The sequence below is a fragment of the Felis catus genome, chromosome A1 (assembly GCF_018350175.1).
Source record: "Felis catus isolate Fca126 chromosome A1, F.catus_Fca126_mat1.0, whole genome shotgun sequence".
Classification (NCBI taxonomy): domain Eukaryota; kingdom Metazoa; phylum Chordata; class Mammalia; order Carnivora; family Felidae; genus Felis; species Felis catus.
Genome location: NC_058368.1, coordinates 107437327 through 107463303, shown reverse-complemented (window position 1 = coordinate 107463303; position 25977 = coordinate 107437327). Strand labels below are relative to the sequence as shown.

Sequence of the window (25977 nt, the reverse complement as noted above, 5' to 3'; positions counted from 1 at the left end):
ATTTCCCTATAAGCAATATGGATTTCCAGGAGAGCAACAAGAGATAATAGTCCTAATCAGAGAAATGATTGAAAGTGAAGCACTGATTTCAAAAGCTCTCTGATACTCCTGGGATGGCTCAGTGCAAGGCATATTTTCTGGAGATAGAGAGTAGACTATGGAGGGGAAATGTGGTTACTCCAGCACTTGAGGTGTGCTCACTTTACACTTTAGGTGTAAAGATAGTACCAAAAGTCCAACAGAGCAAGCTGGTTGATATGCTATGATAGGTTTGGCAATTATCTTCTTTTAATTTCTGTCTCAAAGTCACATCAGGCACAATACATATTTTTACAGAATGATGTTCAATATACGTGTATGGTTTTATGACAGAGATATTTCAATTCATCAGCATGCTTTCATAATCAAGTATGGAGCAAGTTGGAATGGATAATTATCAAGAATATTTTAACATACTACACTGAAGATATCCTAGCGATTAAATTTTTAAGGGCAGAAATATTAGGAAGAGCAATTAAGGACTCCAATCATTCATATGACAAAGAATGGTTGACAAAGCCACCTAAAACTCAAGGGCTGACCCACCGTTTGAAATTTGGGGGAATTACTTAAGATGGTGCAACCAACTTTTACCTCTTACTAACCTTGCCACTAAACAAGAAACCACCCACTGATGTTACATAAATCTCAAATACATTGTGTTCTTTAAACTTTAAATTGTCAATTATTTTTAGAGTGATTAAAATTAAGACAAAAATGTCTTTTATATTTACCCTTAATTTTACCTTTTCTAGTCTTTTCATATTTTTTATGTAGATCCAAATTTCCAGTTTTTATAAAATTCCCTGTACCTGAAGAGCTTCCTTTAATATTTCTTCGATGGCAGGTGTGTTGGCAATGCCTTCTCTCACATTTTCTAAGAAAATCTTTGCCTTGTTATTAAAGGATATAGGTGCTGACTATAGTAATTTGGCTGAGTTCTTTTAATTTCAGAATAAAAAGATATTATTTGTTCACTATTTTCTGACTTATATATTTTCTGATGAATGGTATGCTATAATTCTTACTTTTGTTTCTTTGTACCTAACAATTTTTTTCTCTGTATATTTTCAAGGCATTTTCTATATTTCTGGTGTCCAGAAACTTGACTATAATGTGTCAAAGTAGTGTTTTCTTTTGTTTTGTTGTTTATTTTTTAAATTTTTGTTTATTCTCTTAGGGTTTTATAAGTTTCTTCAGGATATTCTTTCAATAATTTTGAAAATTCTTGGCCATTATCTCTTCAAATATTCCTTCTGTCATGTTCTTTCTGTCTTGTCTTTTTTGAAGTCTAATCACATCTATGTTAGACTCTTCAATATTGTCACACAGCTGTCTGTGCATCATAGGTTTCAAATTCTTCCAGCCCTAGGCTGCTGTTAGCATATGTTCAGTATATGGCCTGAGATGCCAGAGTATTTTACTCACTCTATTCCACCTTCAGCTTCCAGTGCTTCCTGATGTCTGTGCCATAGAGAGGGCATTTTCTTGCTTTTCACTGTTGATAAACTTCTGGGCTTATGTGTTGCAGCAGGCAAGTTCTCAGTTCTATTTGTTGTGCTTCAATATTCTGCAGGCCTGTGCTGAGCACTGTATATGGGCCTTTTCAGCATTTCCACTCCTCCTCTCTTTGGCAGCTAAACTCTACCTGTATCCATGCTAGGTCTTGGGCAAAAGAGAAGGGGTGCCTGGGCAGCTCCATCCATTAAACATCTGACTCTTGATTTTGGCTTAGGTCATGATTTCACAGATTCATGGGGTCAAGTTCCATGTCAGACTCTGCACTGATGATACAGAGCCTGCTTGGGATTCTGTGTCTTCCTCTCTCTCCACCCCTCCTCTGCTGGTGCGCTCTCTTTCCCTCTCTCTCAAAATAAATAAATAAATAAATTCAAAAAAAAAAAAAAAAAGGAGAAGAAGAAGGAGAGAATTTCCTGCTTCTCTTCCAACTGAACAGATTCCTGTTTTGTGTTGATGCCAAAGCCTGGAACCAAGTGAATTTCCTGCATCTCACCTCAGACAGAAGGCCTTTTTGTCTCTACCCTTCTCTAGAAGCAGTGGATCTTTTTCTGAGTCTTAGGATTGGGGGGGCGGGGTGTTTAGTTTAAATGAAAGTAGGATCCAAAAAGGTAAACGGTGTTTTGTGCCTGACTCAAATGGTGTTTGATAACCATTTGCATACCTGAACAGTGAAGGAGGCACTTTCCAAACTCCTGCTTTATTGTGGGCACCAGGTAGATAAATAACTATGGAAAAGAGCCTTCAAGTAAAATGGCCTCCCTTCCTGACTGGAGTTCTCAGTTATTCTAAACTGATCTGTCAGCCCTGGTTAGTTGCCCTACTTGTTAAACAGCTATAAAGGAGGTCAAGGGCTATAGGCTATACTCTATTACAGAGGATATAACCATTGCCATGAATGCACAGGAGATCAGGAAGAGTGGCTTTTTCTCTCATGCCCTTAAACTTAAAGAGGAAGAAGTGGCTTACTGAAAATTAACACATTTTAAGAAGTGAATTTTCAAATTTTTCAGTAGCATAAATCTTTTTTCATAAGAAATGTTAAGTGGCATCTCAAAAATCAAGAGAAAAGAACAGAATTTTATTAATATTATTTAACTACGTAGGATTAAATACATAACATTTACTCTTTAAAAAGTAAATGAAATGACAAAGTTAGTTTTTGATGAACATAGGCATTTACAATTTGGAGTCATGGGCAATGACTGAAAATAATACGTGCATCCAAATTTCACTTACATAGACAACTGAGGGGTTATGGTAAAATGTTTTTAAAGTTTATCTTGAAATCTTAGAATATTCTTCAGTTAAACAGAATTGCCAAGAAAAGATTTTCTACTTGAAAACTGAATAAATATGAAGAAATCAGCATACTAATCATCTTACTATGTTAAACTAGGCTACATAAAACATTTGTGTTTTTAATTATGTTTTTAATAATGTATAAACATATTTAGTGAAATTTGAGTGAAATTCTGTGAAATCTGAGGAACCATCTCCAGAAACTTAGCACCCACCTGAGGCATTATTTTAAAAGAAAGAGTTATCATAAAAATACTGAAATAAAAAACACATACAATTTCTAATTCATCTGATAGAGATAAATATACTAGTTCCTGCTCTCAGCTACATATTTAGAATAAGACTCAACACCTTGTTTGCTCTCACATTTTCCCCTGAAAATAATTAGTTATGATTTTAGGATATTCAAAGAGGTTTTTCAAGAAATTTTGCTTCATAATACCAACTAAAATAGTTCTCTTGAGAGGGACTGAGCCATTATATCACTTTGGTAAAAGCATACAAGTTATTTTTTTCTGTGTATAATTAAATTCATCTAAAATCTTTTAGAGGTGTGGGGGGGAACAACTCCCAGAATCAAAAAAAAAAAAAAGAAAGAAAGAAAGAAAGAAAAGAAATATGTATTGTTGTGCCATGAAAACCAACGCAAGATGTGACAAGTCAAGGCCTTAAAATGATCATGTTTATGCCCAGGACATATCTATTTCAATGACAGCTTTATCCATGGGAAACTACATTTTAGCTTCCCAAACTCACTGCTGTAAATTCAGCCTCTACCAAACTAAGAACGTTTTAATCTCTCCACAATGCCCTCTGGCTAGAGATTTAGACACCTTTCAAATATGAAGTGATTAGCATTCAAACATTTCTGCCTTTCAAAAAAATCTTCTGGACAAATTGATGTGTAAATTGAACAAACTATCAGCTCCATCTCATTATTAAAGAACAGCATTTTGGCACTTTCTCTGCCAGGTCCTTTGTTTTATGAAAAACCAGCCTACTATTTATGATAGATGGAGTCCACTGGCTTATTTACAATGCTTTCATCAGGTCTCCTGTGTGTCTTGGAGACCAGCTGAATCTCATTTTCCTTCCATTTTGGATTATACATTTGGAGGACCATGTAATGGCCTTGGCTATGTGAGGAGTAGCAGAATGATTCCAGAACTGTTCCAACCATTGCTTTCAGCTTTAATTCACTTTCATTAGTCTTTGATTGTGTTGACAAGACCCAGCTGTGAATTTGATTATTAATGCTTCTATAATGTCTTGGTGCTTATGATACCATCAGTGCAGGAGAAATCAGAATGGGTATCTTAACTAAACAGATTATAACTTAAAGTGATGTTAAATTATCTAATAACAACGTGATGCCACTTTTTGATCAAACAGAAGATGATTCTTCTACCAGAGCAAAGAAAAAGGAGAAAAACTTTGTATATACTAACATGGTTTTGCTCATAGTTTTGAACAAATGGGACCTATACTATTCAAAAATTATTGACATACAGTCAGAGAAAGACAAATATCATGACTTCACTCACATGAGGAATTTAAGATACAAAACAGATGAACATAAGGAAAGGGAAGTAAAAATAATATAAAAACAGGAAGGGGGACAAAACATAAGAGACTCCTAAATACAGAGAACAGAGGGTTGCTGAATGGGTTGTGGAAGGGGGATGGGCTAAATGGGTAAGGGGCATTAAGGAATCTACTCCTAAAACCAGTGCTGCACTATATGCTAACTAATTTGGATGTAAATTAAAAAATAAATTATTACAAAAAAGTTACTAACATAAAACTAGGATTAAACAAAAAGAATTTCCACTGGCAAATATTTTAAAAAGCCATTAATTATTACACAAATTCCTATAGAAAATACTATCACTATTACTTTGAGGTTCATTTTTAGCCTAACTCATTCTGTTAGACATGTGGGAAGATCATTTTGTTGGCCATTTGCTTAATATTTTTTCCAGTTGTGGTGGATAAAATTTCAGGTAAATCATTTATCATTTGGGGGGAATAGCAATGGCTATGTAATGTGTCACTTGGTTAAGTTGAAAACTACATTACCCAGAACTGCCTTTTTTGTATGTTTCCAATTAGGGTGAGCCAGAAGGAAATTCTTGCAAGACTTGGAAGAACTAGGAAAGGAAGCAACCATTTTACTGCTTACCTCTACTGCTGCTGATTGCTTAACACATCTCAAAGGCATGAAGCACCAGCAATTGTTCTACCTTCTCTAGATTCACTTCCAGTTTTTCTGATTCCAAAGGCAAGGTACGTAATTAGCTCTGCAATTAAGACTTCTGCAGGATACTCTTTTCACCAAGGTCAGAGGCAACAAGAATAGACCTAAGTTTCAGTTCATCTTCATGGAGTTTCAGCACATATTCATGGGGTTTCAACTTATGCTCACAATTTTCCCTTCCTAAGGGTCTGACTGTGGACTTCAAGTCCAGTTTTAAATGTGGAAACAAACATAGCTTTAAAACGACTGTTTAGTCCTGATGATTGTGTAAGCTGATAACCTGTAACAAATGTATGTAAGTATATATAGGTATGTATGTGTACATAAAATGTCTCTTATTGAGTCCACTTCCCTGTTTGAAGCCAGAATTCCTAACCAAGCACTGACCCTAGCTGAAGAATATAGAATCAACCATGTATCTGCTGTGGGAGGTATGGTATTTTTTGTGCTAGAAGAAGGGATGGCTGTATCCAGAGAAAAGGAAAGGGAAGAGACTAAGATTGTGGATGGTAAAAAGCATGTGAATACAGTATCCTCCTGGGGTTTTTTTTTTGTGTGTGTGTGTTTTGTTTTGTTTTGTTTTGTTTTATTTATTTATTTATTTATTTATTTATTTATTTATTTATTTATTTGGCATCTTGTTTCTCTCACCTTTCATGAACTCAGTGTATTTACTTAAAGATATGCACATCTAAAATTATCTTCATTTCTTTCTTTCTTTATTTAGCATCTTGTTTCTCTCACCTTTCATGAAATCAGTGTATTTGCTTAAAGATATGCATATATAAATTATGTTCATTTCTTTTTCTCATACTTAATAAAATACTATTTCTGCAGTTAAAACCATAGATTGATAGCCAATATAGTTATTACCTAGTTACATCAACAGGTTGCCCCCAAAGATATTAGAATTCTCATAATAAATATAATTACCACCAATACTCAAGAAACTAAGAGCTAGAAGAAATGGACAAGTATCTTCACAGCTCTAGAGTGAAATAATTTTGAATCTAGAATTTTATATACAGTCAAACTTTTAGGCATAGAAGAACTCAGAAAGCTTTCTTCCTCTATACTCTTTCTGAGAAAATTAACTAACAGGCAGTCTATAAAAGCAAAAGAATCCAAGAGAGAAAGTACATGGAATCAGAGAAAAAGGGAAACTAAACCACAAGAGCAAATGGAAGAAAACAGGAAAGACAGCTAGGCAGTAAGCCTGAAAAGTAAATAGTCCAAAATGGATGAGGGAAGTCTTAAAATTTCAAGACTATACTTAGGAAGAAAGTAGACTTACTGCAACAAATAATATGATGAAGACAGTTAACAAGCTTAGGGGTAAAAGTAATTCTTAATCTCGTCTTTTCATCAAGAAAAAAGAAAGGTCACTACTAACTCCAGAGCTACAGAATGCAGACAGTAGCACAAGGAAATCATGTTCAAAACATATAATTTTTAGCAATTTTGTGTTAGAAAATAGGATGTATCAGAGACAAATATGCCTTTTGGCTGCCATAAACCTTTTGCATATCCCTTCCATGCTTGGAGAGTTTTTGTGCCTGTATATAACCAACCCCAAGGCAGAAATCCCAAAGTAATTTCTGCAGCCTTCCTTTCAGTCTCATTTGTGATCCAGGCTCTGCCATTCAGATGAACCTTGTAAAACCTTGACTGAAAAGCAGATAATGTGACGAAGCAAGCACCACTGTCCATCATGGAGTTGGCAGGAATGTCCAGCATTGATTGAGATACAGTTGGAGAAAGTGATAGAGAGGACAGACCACAGGCTGACCGATGAGCCGGACCTGGGCAATTAAGAGGCTTCTTACCCTTTCCTCTGTCCTTGGAATACACATTCTCCCTACTGTTTCCCCAGTAGGTGCTGTTCCAAGGATACAGTCCTGAGAGAGTAAAGTGTTGTTGAAACTCTCTTGGTAGAACATATGACGGAACCCAGTTAAAGTGTCTACATATAAATTTTTAAAATTTGGCCGTTTGGTGTGGAGATCTTCTCATCATGTGGCCACTCGAGACAAGCCTCGTATGTAAGTCCTCTTGCTTATTAAAACTGCCACTTGCCAGTCTGGGGGCAGGGGGTGGTCCACCATGCCCTCGGTCTCTCCCTGCCTTTTGTGTATGGGGTCAAATTATGAATCAACAGAGAAGAGGCAGAAGTTTAAACATCAAGTGTTTAGGATATACACATGTACTCTGGCAACTGGGTTTTGGGTGGTAGCAATGAGGCTCCGCTGGATTGTTTTCACAGTATTATTTGTCAGTGTTGCTCCTTATATTGCTTGCAAACCTCATTGTCTTGCCCTAGCAAAGAATCTGTAAATGAATTTATTTTCTGTTTAAACCACCCATAATAGATTGTGCCATTTGAAATGTAGAAAAATCACTAATGTAGCAATTGGTACCGACAGTGGTGGCAAGAAGCAGAATTTGAAGGAAATGAGAATGAAAAAGTGGTTATCTGACATAAGTGAAAATCTCACTAGTATTTAGGCATCCAACCCTGGCAACCCACCAGTGACAGAGGTAAAATAGTTAGCTGAATTAGCAAGTGTAATTTCCTGGAATAAAGAATAGAGTGAAGGCAAAACTTCTGAAAACTTGTAATTGCTGCCTATTAACAATATAAAGGACTCTTTAAATACTGGAAAGATTAAAGAAATAGATTGACATGTTCAGTGCTCTAAATTAATGGCTCAAATCATGGATGAAGACTCAGGGACTTTTACAACCTTACCAAGAAACTTTCTAATCTCTTGCTTTCATGGTGCTGAAGTAACTTAAAAATCAATAATAATTTAATTTTATAAATTGCTAAATTATATCATTTTAATTTGACATACCAGCTGGGCTTTTATGGGATAATTAGAATACTGGTTAGAAAAGAGTGGCATCCATGGGGCACCTGGGTGGCTCAGTTGCTTAAGCACCCGACTTCAGCTCAGGTCATGATCTCAGGGTTCATGGGTTTGAGCCCCACATCAGGCTCTGGGCTGACAGCTTGGAGTGTGGAGCCTGCTTTGGATTCTGTGTCTCCCTCTCTCTCTCTGCCTCTACCCTGCTCACACTCTGTCTCTCTCAGTCTCTCAAAAATAAACGTTAAAAAAATTAAAAAAAAAAAAAGACAAGAGTGGCATCCTAGGAATTAAAAAGGGAGCCACATAAGTATATTAGGATAACTTAGAAAAGTCCAAATTTCAGGGTACTGCAGTCATCTTAACAAACTGGCAACCCCTTCTTTTCTGCCTGAGAAGGCTGCTCCTTCCTGACACAACTATCCACCACTTCTTTCCTTCTCTTCTCATTATTCTCTCTGGAACCTTAGACCATAGTTAACAAACCTATCTTGTTGGGAACTCAATCTATCACTCAATTCTTTACACTCCTTTATATCCCTTTATAACAGGCTCTTATAAGGAGCTTGCAAGTTGCCACCACATTCTAAAAAGTAAAGAGCTGAATAAACTGAAACCTCAACAACTCTTGGGGCACCCAGATGACTCAGTTGGTTAAGTGGCCAACTCTTGATTTCTGCTGAGATCATGAGCTCCTGGTTTGTGAGTCTGAGCCCAGGTCAGGCTCTGAACTGACAGTGCAGAATCTACTTGGTATTCTCTCTCTCTCTCCCTCTTTCTCTGCCCCTCCTGTGTGTGCACATGTGCGCACTCTCTCTTTCTCTTTTTCTCAAAAGAAATAAACTCAAAAAACAAAAAAAGAAAGAAAAATCAACAACTGTTCTTAGAGCCATAAGAGAAGTGAGGTCACAAAGCAACATGCTACTCCTAAAACTAGAGAGACCAACAGGTAAACAGAGAATCATAACTTACTAGCAACAGAAACTCATGAGCCAAAACTCTGTGGCAAACAATTTCTGGGAGGAAAAGCTGAATTATAATTGAAAAATTGCTGAAGGCTCAGAGGAAAAGTCTGAGAGTTAAAAATCCTAAGAGACTCAGTATGGGAGTGGGGAGACGGCACAATTTTCTAAGTTTTACCTCCAAGATCATTACCACAGTCTCAAAATAAATATCAGAGAAAAACACCCTCATGCTTCCTGCAGGGGGGAGGAACAAAGGAACCATTTTGAAAAACTTGAAAACACCCTGTTCTTAACAAGTCATGGTGGTAGGAGAAGCCAGTTAACCAGAACCTGACCTGCTGGGGTATTATCAGTGCTTAAAGGGCCTGGAAAAAGGGAAATACTGAACTCTAGCCCACTTTAGTCATTCTCTCCTACCTGAGGAAGAAGATGAAAACTGAGAAACACTTATGAAACTCATAGTCCAGAGGTATAGGTGCACTAAAAGACTAAAACAAATCAAAGGACTATAGCTCATCTTCCCTCCCCCACACCTCACATCAATTACTAGAGGCCAAATACAGCAGTTTCTTTTACCCAGTATTTCATGTCCGGTAATCAAGAAAAAACTACAAAGCATAGCATGAGGCAAAAAAACATAATTTGAAGAGATATATCTCAAAACCAAGCATGGCAGGAATGTTGTAATTATCAGATCAGAAATGTAAACAATAATGGTTAATATGCTGAGGACTCCCATGGGTAAAGAAAGCATACAACATGCATTAAAAGGAAGATAGTGTAAGCAGAAATGCAAATCCCAAGAAAGAACCAGAAAGAAAGGCTAGACACAAATAAATACTCTCAGAAATGAAGAATTCCTTTAAATGTTTTAAGGGCAAGCTGAATTCAACTGAGGAAAAAAATCTCTCGGCGTGAGGATATCTCAAAAGAAACCTCTAAAACTGAAAAGCAAAGAGAACAAATATTGAAAAAAACAATATCCAAGGAGTATGAGTATGTTTTATATATATATATAAAACATTATATATATATGTATATATGTATGTATGTGTATATATATATATATATATATATATATGTATATATATATATATATATATATATATAATAAGATGGCCCAAAGGAGAACAAAGAGAGAAAGAGAAAGAAAAAGTATTTGGACAATATGAGAATTTTCCCAAATTAGTGTTAGATAACAAAGCACAGATCCAGGAAGCTCAGAGAACACCAAGCAGGATAAGTGCCAAAAAAATTACACAGAAAATTAAAGATAAAAAAATGCAAAAATAAGTCAAAGGAAAAAAAACACCTTACACAAAGAGGAACAAGAAGAAGAATTACATCTGACTTGTCCTCAGAAATCACGCAAACAAGGAGAGAGTGGAGTGAAATATTTGAAGTGTTGAGGGAAAGAAACCACCAACCTAGAATTTTATACCCTGAAAAATTATCTTTCAAAAGTGAAGGAGAAATAAAGCCTTTCTCAGACAAAAATATTAAGACAATCTGTTGCCTGTAAACCTGGCTTGTAAGAAATATTAAAAAAAATTCTTTAGAGAGAAGGAAATAATATAGGTCAGAAGCTCAGATCAACATAAAGGATGAACATCAAAGAAAGTAAAAAATATTTTTTTCTCTTTCTTTTTCCTAATTGATCTAACAGATAATTTTTCAAAATAATAGCAATAATATATTTGATTATGCAAGCTTATATGTATGTATATATGCATATACATACGTATATATACGTACATACATACATACACACACATGCTTTGTATATTTATACATAAGTGAACTGAATGAGAGTAACAGTACAAGGGATGTGAGGCAGGGTTTAAGATTATTTGGTTACTATAAGAAACTTACACAACCAATGAAGTGCTTTAGTGTTCATCTGAAAGTGGACTTGAATTAGCTGTGTTAATTGTAAACTCTAGGGCAATCACTAAAAACAGTTAAAAAGGAAGTATAACTCATGTGCTAAGAAATGTAATTAATATGCAGTAGCCCTAGCAAACTAATATAATAGGAATATAAAAAATTTGGTATTAATTATATATTAAATAATAGATGCCCTGTATAGGATGCACAAAGGTTTTATACTCGTCATATATAAAAAATGTCTACATTGCAGTAAGCAAAAGGTAAATGATTAAAAGTGGGAAAAGACTAAGTAACAACACACAGGAGTAAAAGCAGACCATATTTATACAAAAAGATGACCTACCTCACTAAAAATCAGAAAAATACATATTAAAACAATAATATATTTCATTTCTCAGACTCAATAAAATTACAACTACTATCGTGGGGATCATATGTGAAAGTCACAGGAAATTAACAAAATTATTGACAGCAGTATACATGGTACAATCTTTTTTAGAATTAAATATTGAAACAAACATGGGATTTATATATTGTTTGGACACAGAGATCTAATTTTGTAATCTGTTTCACAGGAAAACCTACATCAATCTACCTATATGTGTACTTAAATTTTTAATGTGTGTTTATTTTTGAGAGAGAGAGAGACAGAATGTGAGCAAGGGAGGGGCAGAGAGAGAGGGAGACACAGAATCCAAAGCAGGCTCCAGGCTCTGAGCCATCAACAAAGAACCTGTGGCGGGGCTCAAACTCATGAACCGTGAGACCATGACCTGAACTGAAGTCGGATGGTTACCAACTAAGCCACCCAGGTGCCCCACTATAAAATAGAATGTCTAAAAATATCTACAACATATGTATAAATATATTCATTATAGTAATGATTATATTAGTAGAAAATTAGTAGAAACTTCAATGTTAACCAGTAAAGGAATGGTTAAATTAATTAAGTTACCTCCATAGAAATTTGTATAGTAGTTAAATGAATCTGCATGTTCTGCAATGGAAAGACTGCAAAATCACACTGCTAAGAGTAAAAATAAAATTAAGAAGCATTTATAGTATGATTCCGTTCAGGCAGAAGTTTATATTTCTTTCTATATAAATTATTTATTTTTATAAATCCATACAAAAGTCTGAAAGGGGGACATTAAACTTTAAAGCGGTTAAGTGTCCCTGGAATGGGATTGGGGTAGAGTCTAAAAAAGCAAAATCCCTACTCTTTCCTTTAAATCCTGGGAATATATTATATTCATGTTATTATTGTGTATTTACTTTTTAGAAGTATAAAAAACATTTAATTTGTTTACAATTTTTCCCATCGCTGTATCCCTGCACTCAGGACAGTATATGACAAATAATAGATACCCATTAAATATTTTGGAATCAATGAATAGAAGGAAGATGAAAGGAGGTAAAAATAAATCTTAAAAGAAAAATTATTTATAATGAATGTCAAAGGCACAAAATGAAAAAAGTAACATAAAGAATAAGATATGGTTGGGAAAGAACGAAACAGAGTTAAATGTAACTGTATTTTGGAAATCTACTGGTTAGGGAGGAGGGATACAAATCAGAAAAACCAAGTTGGAAGTAAATCCTGCTTTTCCCTCCATATAATGGATGTGGGGCCAAGCAGTATGTGAGAAACACAAATATCATAGAATTTTGACAGCCTGATTTAAGAAAAGTTGTGGCCTTTCCATGTAAGCAAAACGAATTTATTAAAATTGTCCTACTATTCTCTGGCCAATTAATTCATATATACAAAGACTTTCCCTAACATTTCTCCGAATAAGAAATGTTTTGTTATGTTAGTAAATGGAACATAAAAAAATATGAAGAGAATCTGGACACTCTACATGGCAATTGGTAAAAATAAAATCATCAATAATAAAGCAGTTCTAAAATGAAAGGCGAACCCCGGCTTAAATTTCTACTTGCTTTGTGGGTGAGAAGACATATCTCTTATACTTAATAAAGAGAGTAAACTCCTGTGTTTTTTTTTTTTTTTACTTTTCTAATTCACGTTAGAATAAGCAGGTTAATCAAATTTTTGGTACGTGATATGTGGTATAATAAGCTAACATCCATACCACTTTAGTATTTTAAATTTTTTAAAATAAAATTTCATATTTTCTTTGAAATACATCTGACAATCTCAACTAAATATGAGTTCGTATTTACCCTTTAAAAACTATTTTTTTGAATATTATACACACACACACAATACTTAAATTTATATATTATTTTTGAGAGACAGAGCGAGAGAGAGCATGAGCAGGGAGGGGTGAAGAGAGAGAGGGACAGAGGATCCGAAGCAGGCTCTGTGCTAACAGCTGACAACCCAAAGCGCGGTTCAAACTCACAAACCACGAGATCATCACCAGAGCCGAAGTCAGACATTGAACTGAATGAGCCACCCAGGCACCCAAAAGTATTTTAATATAAACTTTTGTGTGCAATCTAAATGATAATCTTGCCAATCTTGTCAACAGTCTTTTTAATGATTAAGATCAGGTAAATGATAAAATAACAGCTATCTTTACCATTTAATAAGACCTTGTTAAAATACCTGTTAGATCTCTTATGAAGACTCCTGAGAACAGTATCCTCCAAATTATTAGCTAATTTTGATATGGAAAAAAATTTTGACTAATTAAAATTTATCTTGGGATTTCTAACCTTTAATCCTATATTCCTTCTCTCTTTATCAGAGCTGTGAAAAGTGGAAAATTTCACATCATCCTTTGTAATTAAACAGCTGCTCCATCTTCAAGTTCAGCTTTCCTAATCTTATTTATAAGATCAAGTCTCTTAAATTTGCAGAAGCCAGTCTTTTCCTAAACATCAAAGACTATAAATATCCCTTGTATTCATAGGACATATAGGAACAGATGTTACATGATTAAATTCTTTCCCATTTAGAACATTTCAGTGAATTTTACCACTGGTTTGATATGGTGTGATATTTGATATTTTCTGAATCCCAAAACAAGTGTCTTACTTCACATCTCCCAGGCAATACTTATTATATCTTATGTATGAAACTGATGTATTATTATTTTCCCACCATCTATGTGACACAGAATACCAACTTCTAAAGGTGAAATCTTCATATATATTCTAAAGTTAATATAAGGTCACCATGACCCAACAAATGACCTGTCATTTTCTATCATTCAGAGTTTGTTGCAGACAAAAGATATCATTCAAGGTATTTAAGCAAGAAGCTTAATATAAGGAATTATAACAGCATTCAAAGAACTGAAGGAGCTGACTGTAAGCGTAAGCAATACCTCCAGGAATAACTTCCAGAAGAACAAAATTATTGAAAAAACTCAATTTGCAACAGCATGAGAAAGAATAAAAGACGTAAAAATACATTATAAAAAAGAAGTGCAAAACTTAAAACAGAATTTAAATTTGGTCAGGAAATTCCTGAACTGACATGAATTTCTTGAAAACATCTAGACTAAGTTGCACACAATAATGCAAATTAGGGCTTAATTATAAAATATATAAAATTCCATTTTTTGACATCTGAGCTTGGAGACCACTGGAACCGTGCAGTTACATGAATCTATACACTCTGAATTTCTGAAGACACAAAAACTGTACCTTCATATTTAGAACACACAAGCTTAACTGAATTCAACCCAACGACTTTCTAAAAAGGTACTTAAAAATCTACTAGATAATGAATAATTAATTTGACTCAGTTTTTCACTTCCAAATGAGTTGGGTATTTTTCCTGCAGGATATATGGCAAATACTTATAAAATATAGATGTTGGCAAGTTTTTATTTTAAAATACAGCTTTTATTCATTGTTTCAAGCTCATTTCTTTTAGCTCTCATTTGATTGCTACTAAGCCCATGGGATGTTATAATACATGGTCACATTTTATTAAAAATATTTTTGTTATGGAAATTAATGTGTAACTGCAATTAAAGAATACTGCATCATATCCTAACCCAAATTTACTTAACTGCATGAGGCAACTACGCTGAGTTTTAGCACCTAAAAATTTTGTAGCACATTCAAATCTTTCTTTCCCATTATTCAGAGAATAAATTACAGGGAAAGTCACAAATAAAACCTATTCCCTGAACCTAGTTACTGATGATGGTACACTTAGTTGTATCCAAAATGAGTAAGACTGTGGAGCATAGAGGTAGGAGTAAGAAGAAACAGAAGAGGGCCATAATAGCTGATATTACAAGGTATCAAGGGAAATCATTGAAAATGATTCATAAAGCTTTCAAAGTAGACAAATGGTCCCATATATGTTATTACCCTTAAGAGCAACTATTTCCACTTCTGACAGCTCAGAGGTACAGGAAGGAGCTATTAGAGGCCATCAGAAATTACTTGTTTGATTCTGTTGTACCTGCATCATTTAACCAATAAAAAAGAAACCCAAGGCAGCTGCAGCTAGAAATCAATTTTTCTGCTGCTTCATTTTAAAAATGTTATTGGCTAAGTCGGCACTGAATTATAATGCAACTAGATTTTTTCACTGCATTTAGCAGATTCTTCAATTGAAATTCTGCTTCTAAAGTTTCTACAATTAGAGATCTTAATTTGTGTACACTAAAATGTTACAGTTCATTAAAAATCTGTCCCTCTGTTCTAGGGATTTCCTCGGACCTCATATTTTGCAGCTGGGAAAGTGACTTCTCTCTCCCACAGTTTACTTATTTGGGGGCAATGAAAGCTAAACAGAAAATTGGAGTTTACAGGTGATTTATATTCAGGATGTAAAAATTTGGCAGGGAGAGAATTATTTTCTATAATGCTTATGTAACATTTACTATACTCCATTATATATTTAGATATTCTTTTGAATATCATGTCTTTCAAAATCTGTGGTTAGGGGTCATTGGTGTTAACTTTCCATGTCCCACCAAAGCATGTAACCTCACATGCAGTCAATGAATACTGGAACCAGAACAGAATCAATTCATCAACACCCTCATGTCACAGATGAGCAAACTGAAATACACCTGTTCAGATGACTTTCTCAAGGTCAAAGAATTGCCACTGTATCCACCCTTACCTCCAGAGGCCTGGATTTAGAGATTTTAGAGGGGAGGGTTGTGGAGAAACAGGTCCTAATCTCTTCCCAAAGGAATTGATTTCACCAGAGAAAGTGAAGCCTAAGGTTACTCTAAAAAAACAGTAGAGGCTGCAGTGAAAGGCAAGTGGGATGTGATTTCAGATTAGGCTAATCTGTAGGTTGCCTCATCAATAAGAGAGAACTGTAGACAAACTGGATAAACAGAAGATCAGCAAAGATAGAAGACTTGCACAACTATAAGCCAACTAGACCTAATAGATACCTATGGAATACTCCACACAACAGCAAGAGAATATAGGAGGAGGTGGTTCATGATGGCAGTGTAGAAATATGGGGAATTCCCCTCCTCCCATGGACACAACAGGACTACAGCTACAGATGCAACAATCCCCTCTGAAAAATCTGAAAACTACCTGAGCTGCTTCTCCACAACCAAAGATAGAAGGGCCACATCAAGATGGGGAGGAGAGACAGAGATGGGATATCACCCAAAACCCCCACACCCAGCATGACAACCCACAAATGGGATGGATCTCACAAGCATGAAGCTTCTCCCTGAGGAGCAAGGTGTTTGTGCCCCACATGAGGTCCGTGAGCCTTGGGACCTACCTCTGAGAGAGAAGCCCACAAAACATCTGACTTTCAAAACCAACAGGGCTTATATCCAGAACCATAGGGCTGTAGGAAATGGAGATTCAACTCTTGAGGGCTTGCTTGCAGATTCACTACCCCGGGCTCAGTGCAAACACAGCATTTGAAAAGCACAAACACCATATGAGAAAGAGATTCACTAGCTAATCTTAAAGCATCTTCTATAGGAGCAGGAGTCTGTTAGAACTTTCTGTGGGGACCGAGGCACTGGTTCACACAATTTATTGCATTCTCCCTCTGCCTTGCTAGCACTAGAGACACAACCTACCCCCATGCCACTCCCAGGGACTGAGTAAGGACAAGGGGAATGACTTGCCCCCACACCACTCCTATGGCCACATGCATGGCCCACACAGGATCCCCTTGGGCACCTGGCTCTGATGGCCAAGATAAATTGTATTCTAGGCCCTGTGGGTTTAAGATAACCACAGAAACACTTGTTGGCAGGCCCTTAGGCCAATACAAAGAAAGTAGTCTAAAACAGGACTCTACTTTTCCTGTAAAAAAAAGGCTTATTTATTTGTTCTGGAGCTTCAGGCTAAGGGATGGGCTTCAGGCTTACCACATATCTAGAGTCTATGGACATGCTCTCCAGAAACATACACTGGAAGATGCCATCTTCTCACTCTCTCTTGGCACTACAGCTTGCCAGCACCTCCCAGAAAGGACCTATACACATGTCTGGAGCCCTGATTTTTCAACTGTTGTCAAGGGAACCCTTTAGAGTTCCTGGTCTGGAAGCCAGGAGGATTTATAATTGTGGTGTCATAGGTCTGTATATATTTTCATACCTTAATAGATGCTGCCTTAAGGTACAGCTTCCAATCAGCCTGAAACTAGGTGCTAAGATCCCTACCTCTGGAACAATGATCTTGTTAGCACATCCTCAATAGCTGGACCCTTCCAAGAAGAAATCAGGCTGCTTAGATAATCACAAGGTTGCAGAGACAATTAAGAGCTAAAACAAGATGAAACAGTGAGGTTCATGTCCTATACAAGGCCACTCCTTGAAGAAAGAGCTATTTTGCTTAATACATAGAAAGAGGGGCGCCTGGGTGGCACAGTCGGTTAAGCGTCCGACTTCAGCCAGGTCACGATCTCGCGGTCTGTGAGTTCGAGCCCTGCGTCAGGCTCTGGGCTGATGGCTCAGAGCCTGGAGCCTGTTTCCAATTCTGTGTCTCCCTCTCTCTCTGCCCCTCCCCCGTTCATGCTCTGTCTCTCTCTGTTCCAAAAATAAATAAACGTTGAAAAAAAAATTAAAAAAAAAAAGAAAGAAACACAGAGTCAAGTAAAATGAGGAAAGAGAGGAGTATGTCCCAAAGAACATGATAAAACCCTACCAAAATAAAGCACCTTAATGAAACAAAGATAAATTTAAGTCTAAGCTAAAAATAAAAGGTACAAATTAATAACAAGAAAACACGTGAAAGTAAAAATCACACTGGTAAAGATAAATATAGAATAAAGGTAGTAGGCTAAGCATGTATAAAACTAGTATGAAGGTTAGACAAAAAATGGTAAAAGTAACTATAACTAGAATAATTAGGTAAGGGCTATGCAAAATAAAAAGATGTAAAATGTTACAACAAAAACATAAAATGGGAGAATGGGAATGTAGCATTTTAGAGTGTGTTCAAACTGAACTTGCAATCAACTTAAAAGAGACTATTATATATGTTCACTCTTCTATTTGAGCCTCATGGTAATCGGAAAGCAAAAACACATAGTGGATATATAAAAAATAGTGAGAAAGGAGTCTAATCATAACACCACAGAAAGTTATCAAACCACAAGCGAAGAAAGCAAGATAAAAGAGGAACAGAGAGGAAGTATAAAAACAGCTAGATAACAATGAACACAACTGCAATAAGTGCATATCTATCAAAAACTACTAAAATATAAATACACTAAATTTTACAATCACAAGACATAAAATGGCTGAATGGAAGAAAACAAGGCCCGTGTATAATATGCCTTTAAGAAGCTTACTCCAGATGTAAGGACACACACAAACTGAAAATAAAGGAATGGAAAAAGATGTTTCATGCAAACAGAAATCCTGCCACCCCCCCCCCCAACAAAAAAACCTGGGGTAGCTACACTTGTATCAGATAAAACAGACTTAAAAAAAACCAAAAACATAATGAGATGTCTGGGTGGCTCGGTTGGTTGAGCTACCAACTCTTGATTTCAGCTCAGGTCATGATCTCAGGATTGTGAGATCGAGCTTTGTGTCGTATTCCACACTGAGTGTGAGCCTACCTGGGATTCTCTCTTTGCCTCTGTCCCTCTCCCCTGCTCACTTAAATTTAAAAAAAAAGACTGTAATAAAAGACCAGGATGGGTATTACATAATGATAAAGGGGTCAACCCAACAAAAAAACAGAACATTTGTGGGGTGCCTGGGCAGCTCAGCTGGTTAAGCATCGAACTCTTGATTTTGGCTCAGGTTATGATCTCACAGTTATGTGATCAAGCCTTGTCTTAGTCTCTGCTCTGGGCCTGGAGCCTTCTTATTCCTTCTCTCCATCTCCCTCTGCCCTTCTACCCCTCAAAAAACAAAAACAAAAACAAAAACAAAACAAAAAACCAAAATATAACATTTGTAAATATTTAGGTACCCAACAGTAAAGCACCTAAATATATAAAACAAATATTAACAGAACTAAAAGGAGAAACTGAGAGCAGTATAATAATAATAGGGGACTTTAATACCCTAATTTTACCAATGGCTGGATCATCATGACAAAAAATAAGTAAGGAAATATTCGTCTTAAATGATATATTAGACCATACTGGACTTGCTAGATATATACAAAATATTCCACCCAAAAGCAGAATACACATTTTTCTCAAGTGCGTATGAAACATTCTGCAGAACAGATCATATTTTAGGCCATTAAACAAGTCTCAATAAATTTAAGAAGACTGAAATTTTAAGAAGTATTTTCCATGACAAGAGTAGCGTAAACATAGAAATGGCTTTATTTTGTTTAATGTTTATTTATTTTTGAGATAGACAGACACAGTGTGAGCAGGGAAAGGGCAGAGAAAAAGGGAGACATAGAATCTGAAGCAGGTTCCAGGCTCTGAGCTGTCAGCACAGAGCCCAATGCAGGGCTCGAACTCATCAACAGTGAGATCATGACCTTAGCCAAAGTCAGATGTTTAACCAACTGAGCCACCCAGGCACCCCAAAACATGGAAACCATTTAAAGAACACTGAAAAAAGTCACACATATGTGGAAATTAAGCCATAAGCTACTGAACAAACTATAGGTCAATGAAGAAATCAAAGGGGAAATAAAAATTACCTTGAGACAAAAGAAAATAGAAATACAACAATTCAAAATCCACAGAAATACAGCAAGAGCAGGTCTTAGAGGAAAGTTTACAGTGATACAATCTAACTTGACACCCAAATAAACAATCTAACTTGACACCCAAAGAAACTAGAAAAAGAAGTATAAATAAAACCCAAAAGTATTAAGAAAGAAGGAAATACAGATCAGAGCAGAAATAAATGAAATAGAGAACAGCTAGAAAAGACAACAGAAAAGAGCAATGAAACTGAGAGCCAGTTACTTGAAAAGATAAAGGTGACAAAACTTTACCTGGATTTACTAAGAAAGAACTCAAATAAATAAAATCAGAAATGAAAGAAAAGTTACAAGTGATAGTGCAGAAATACAAAGGATATCATAAGAAACTCCTATGAACAATTATATTCCAACAAATATAACAACCCAGAAGAAATGGATAAATTCCTATAAACATACAATCTCCCAATACTGTATCATGAAGAAATAGAAAAGCTGAATAGACCAACTACTAATAAGGAGATTGAATCAGTAATCAAGGGTGCCTGGGTGGCTCAGTTGGTTGACTGCCCAACTTGTAATTTCAGCTCAGGTCATGATCTCACAGTTTGTGGGTTCAAGCTCCAGGCTGTCAGCACAGAGCCAGCTTGGGATTCTCGTTCTCTCTCTCTCTTCTCCTCCCCTGCATGTGTGTGCTCACTCTCTCTCACCAAAAATTAATAAATAAACATTTTAAAAAAACCTCCCAAACAAATGTCCAGGACCAGATCATCCAAGCGTTGAATTTAACCGACTATTAAAAGACTGAATACCTATCCTCCTCAAATCTTCCAAAAATCGAAGAGGTGGGAACACTTTCAAGCTCATTTTACAAGGCCAGCATTACTAAAACCAGACAAGGATACCACATAAAAAGAAAATTATAGGCCAATATCCCTGATGAAAATGGTTGCAAAAAGCCTCAACAAAATCTTAGCAAACAAAATTCAACAACACATTAAAGGATAACTTACTATGATCAAGTGTGATTTATCTCATGGATTCCAAAGACACTTTAACATCCACAAATCAACCAATGTGATACACCACATTAACAAAAAAAGGATAAAACCATGATTATCTCAACAGATGCAGAAAAAGCACATCAAAATTCAATATCCATTTATGATACCAACATAAACCAAAGTGGACAGAAAAAAATGTACCTCAACATAATAAAACCATATATGATAGGTTCTCAGCTAACATCATACCCAAAGGTGAAAAGCTCAAAGCTTTTCCTTGAAGAGAAGGATACCCACTCTAGCCACTTTTTTTTTTAGTGTTCTTATTTATTTTTGAGACAGAGAGGGACAGAGCACGAACAGGGGAGGGGTAGAGAGAGAGGGAGACACAGAATCGGAAGCAGGCTCTAGGCTCCGTGCTATCAGCACAGAGCCCAATGCGGGGCTTGAACTCATGGGAGTGTGAGATCATGACCTGAGCCAAAGTGGGACGCTCAACCGACGGAGCCACCCAGGAGCCCCTCTAGCCAATTTTATTCATAGCCCTGGAAGTCCCAGACAGAGTGATAAAGCAGAAAAAATAAATAAAAGTCACCCAAATTGGATAGAGGACATATTAGATATTAAACTGATAAGAACAGATACTACACATGATCCTAGCTAAAAGGCCGAGAAGCGATAAGCAAATTGGAAAGGAAAAAGTAAAAGAGCCACTATTTGTGGATGACATGGTTTTATGTACAATGAACCCTAAAGACTGCATTAAAAACAAAACAAAACAAAAAACAGAACTTGAGCACTTGGGTGGTTCTTTAAAAGCAAAAAACAAAAAACTATTAGAACTAATAAATACAGCAAAGTTGCAGGGTATAAAATCAATATATGTTTGTGCTTTTATACACCAAAACAAATTATCAGAAAAAGAAATTAAGAAAACAATCCCATTTACAGTTGCAACAAAAACAGTAAAATATGTAGGAATAAATTTTAATCAAGGAGGTGAAAGACTTATCCAGTGAAACAATAACACGCTGAAAATGATACAAATAAATGAAAAGATAGTCCATGCTCATGTATTAGAATTAATATTGTTTAAATATTTATATTACCCAAAGCAATGTACAGACTCAGTGTGATTCCTACCAAAATTTCAAAAGTAGTTTTCAAAGAAATCAAACAAACCATCCTAAAATTTGTACAGAACCACAAAAGATGCTGAATAGCTAAAGTAATCTTGACAAAGAATAGTACAAAGTGGTAATAATCAAATAGTATGGTATTGGCATAAAAACAAATACAAAGATTGATGGAACAGTGAGCCCAGAAATAAACCCACATGCATATGGTCAGTTAATTTAGAGCGGAAGAGCCAAGAATTTACAACGAGGAATGGACAGTCTCTTCAATACATAGTGTTGGGAAAACTGGACAGCCAGATCCAAAATAACACAACTGGACTTGAACATTAGACATGAAACCATAAAACTCCTAGAAGAAAACACAGTCAGTGAGCTTCCTGACACAGGTCTTGGCAGTGATTTTTTCGATCTGACTCCAAAGGCAAAGTCAACAAAAGCAAAAATAAACAAATAGGATTATATCAAACTATAAAAGTTCTGTACAGTGAAGAAAACCATCAACAAAAGGAAAGGCAATCTAATGAATGGGAGATATTTGCCAATCATATAACCAGTAAGGGGTTAATAACCCCAAAATATGAAGATCTCAAACAACTCAATAACAAAATAAAAACATCTGATGAAAAAATGCCAGAGTAACTAAATACATATTTTTCCAAAAAAGACATATAGATAACTAACAGGTATATGAAAAGATGTTCAACATTACCAGTCATCAGAGAAATGCAAATCAAAATCAAAATGAGCTATTAAAAACATAAGAAATATCAAGTGTTGTTGAGGATGTAGATAAAAGGGAACCATGCATGATTGTTGGGAATATAAAGTGGTGTAACCACTAAGAAAAACAGTATGGAGATTCCTCAAAAAATTGAAAACAGAAATATCATATGATATAGTAATTCCACTTCTGGGTATTTATATGAAGAAAACAGAAACACGAATTTAAAAAGATATATTGCACCGTGTATGTTGTTTCAGGATTACAAAACCCATGGGGCCCTGATTTTCCACTCTTCTGTTTAATTTATCTACTAATGGACATGTCTGCATAAAGTCATTAATGAAAGTGTTGAATAAAAAGGGTCTACATCATAGACCTTTGTTACTCCACTGAAGATATTTCTTTATATACCACCTAGTTACAGGTTCACCTTTTTATACTAAACTCTGTCCCATTTAATCAATTTATACAATATTAAGAACTTTGCACAATTTTTTTTATTAATACCCCATCTCTTACTCTATTTAGGCTGCTCTAACAAAAACACCATAACCTGGGTAGCTTATAAATAATAGATATATATTCCTCACAGTTCTGGAGGCTGAGAAATCCAAGATCAGGGCAATGGCAGATTCTCTGCCTGGTAAAAGCCCCTTTCCAGGTTGCAGACTACCAACTTTTCTCTCTGTCCTCACATGGTAAAAGACACGAGGGAACTCATTCAGGCCTCTTTTATAAGAGCTTTAATCTCAGGGCACCTGGGTGGCTTAGGCAGTTAGGCATCTGACTTTGGGTCAGGTCATGGTCTCCCAGTTCCTGGGTTTGAGCCCTGCATTGGGCCCTGTGCTGACAGCTGGGAGCCTGGAGCCTGCTTTGGATTTTGTCTCCCTCTCTCTCTGGCCCTCCCCCGTTCATGCTCTGTCTCTCTCTGTCCCAAAAATAAATAAAAAACGTTGAAAAAAAATTTAAAAAATAAAAAATAATAAAAAATAAAAAATAAAATTAATGAACATTAAAATTTTTTTTTTAAAAAGAGCATTTATCTCATTCATAGGGCATCTGCCCTCATGAACTAATCGCCTTTCAAAGGCCCACCTCCTAGTATACAATAATAATAATAACTATTATTATTATTATTAAAGCCTAATACTAATAATATAATAATAATTATTATTATCATAGCCTAATACTTGGGCATTAAGATTACAACATATGAATTTTGAGAACACACATTCAGCCCATAGCACCTGGTATATTTTTATCTACCTCAAGTTCCTTAAAAAACAATAGCAACAATAACAGCCATAAAAATAGTTTACACTTATTGAGCTGCTATCATGTATCACACAGTGTTCTAATGGCTTTAAAACTAGTATTCATGTCATAAGAGCTCAAAAGATGAAAGTGAACATTATTGCTATTGTTATTATCCTTACAATTATTTCTATTTTTATTGTCTTTAGTATTTCTATACACTACCAATCTCATAACCTTGTCAGAAAAAAAATTGTAATAGTTATTCTGACATAGTTTATTTTAATGAGGCCATGTGGCTTTAAGGATTACTGCTTTTCTTCCCAACTGGTCATATATCAACCTTTTAATAATGGATTTTAAATTTGGGCCTAGAATGAAGGCCAAGTTTTCTGGCTTACAGACTGTACATATTAGAACTACTTTTCTCCTGTTTTTGTTTGTTTGTTTGTTTGTTTGTTTGTTTCTGCAGAGTACCTTCGATTTACTTAACATTATCAGTAAGAGAAATACACAATTCTTGGAATTCTGGGGTCAAATTATTAATTAAATTCTATTTATTTGAAAGGCAGGAGTGATTAATACTTCAGTGCTATTTAGACCACCAAAGTACTGATTAATTTGTCTAAGTAATTCATTTTATATATTCTAAGGAGGATTATATTACTCTCTGTATAGGCATATGTGATTACCTAAGGGTTTTGAACATTAAGTTGAAATTATCTTGATTACAGCAGAAGACAGAATTTAGACCTATAGGCAGTCTGTAAAGATGTTATTTGTTATGACTAACATGTAATATTATGGAGGAATCTCCATTCCCCTGGTTTAATTTCTTCATGCAGAATGACAATGACCCTGTAATACCTACTCTTTCCTCATCCCTTATTTATTCCACTCCATATATAAGGAGTGGAATATATATGTCCTTGATTACCAAGGGTTTGATAGGCATTGATTCATGTTTTTTTTTTAATTAGCAAAACTAATCTATTAAACATCTGTAAGAACTAGGGATTAGTTTTTTTTTCTTCTCTGTCCATTTAAAGCAGTTACCCCTGGACAGTATATTTGCTTTAAGAGACCCAAACTTTCTTTAGCAAGTCCTTTGGTCTGCACACTAAAGCCATATTCTATGATTAGCTTTATCAGCATCAAAGCCAATATTAGATCTCTATCAGTTTCTTTTCCAGGGCTCTAAGTTCAAGATGGAAAAAAGATGTGATTTACTGGTTTTCCCACACCCCTGCACATTCACTTCCTGTCTCTCCTCTTGTTTTCTTAAGATTTCCAAGCACCTGGCACTCTGCAGCCATGCAATGAGAAGAACCCATTTTACTACATTACTCTGAGCAATTGGCACTGACATTTCAAATAGGTTGTTCTGGCTTTGTGTCAAGGATCTACACCTACAGTAAATATCCAGTTCTTATAATGGCCATCCTTATCAATGAACATGTAAAGATGGGTTTACATAATGAATCATCTTCAAATTAAAACAGAAGTAGATGAAGTGTTACTCATCAACAGTCTTCCTCTCACTCATGTTCTCTCTCTCTCTCTCTCTCTCTCTCTCTCTCTCCACACACACACACACACACACACACACACACACACACACACACAGAATGAATTAATGTGAATGCTACACCACCTCATAAAATGGACAGCAGGTGAAGACGTTTTTTCCAAGCTGAAAAAAACAATGGACTCCTAATAGTGATGGGGAACAGAGGTGATAGGAACTTCTGGAAACCTCATAATGATCTATTTCTTGATCTGAGTGGCAGTTACATTGACACTGATCACTTAGTGAAGTTTCACCAAGCTGTACGATTTGTGATTTGTTCACTCTTTAATATGTATGTTATATAAGAAAGAAGCTTACTTTAAAAGTCATGTAAGAACCAAACAAATTAAACACTGAAAGCTCAAAGAGTGGATAAAAGTTAAATTTCAAATTT

General features: G+C 35.6%; 1 long non-coding RNA gene and 1 pseudogene across 1 annotated transcript in view; both read right to left on the bottom strand.

Moving 5' to 3' along the window:
• LOC123385741 overlaps window positions 1–25977 on the bottom strand; it is a 527360-nt gene that overhangs the window by 395555 nt on the left and 105828 nt on the right. The gene's annotated exons all lie outside the window — the stretch shown is intronic.
• LOC111558918 lies at window positions 21358–21576 on the bottom strand (annotated as a pseudogene).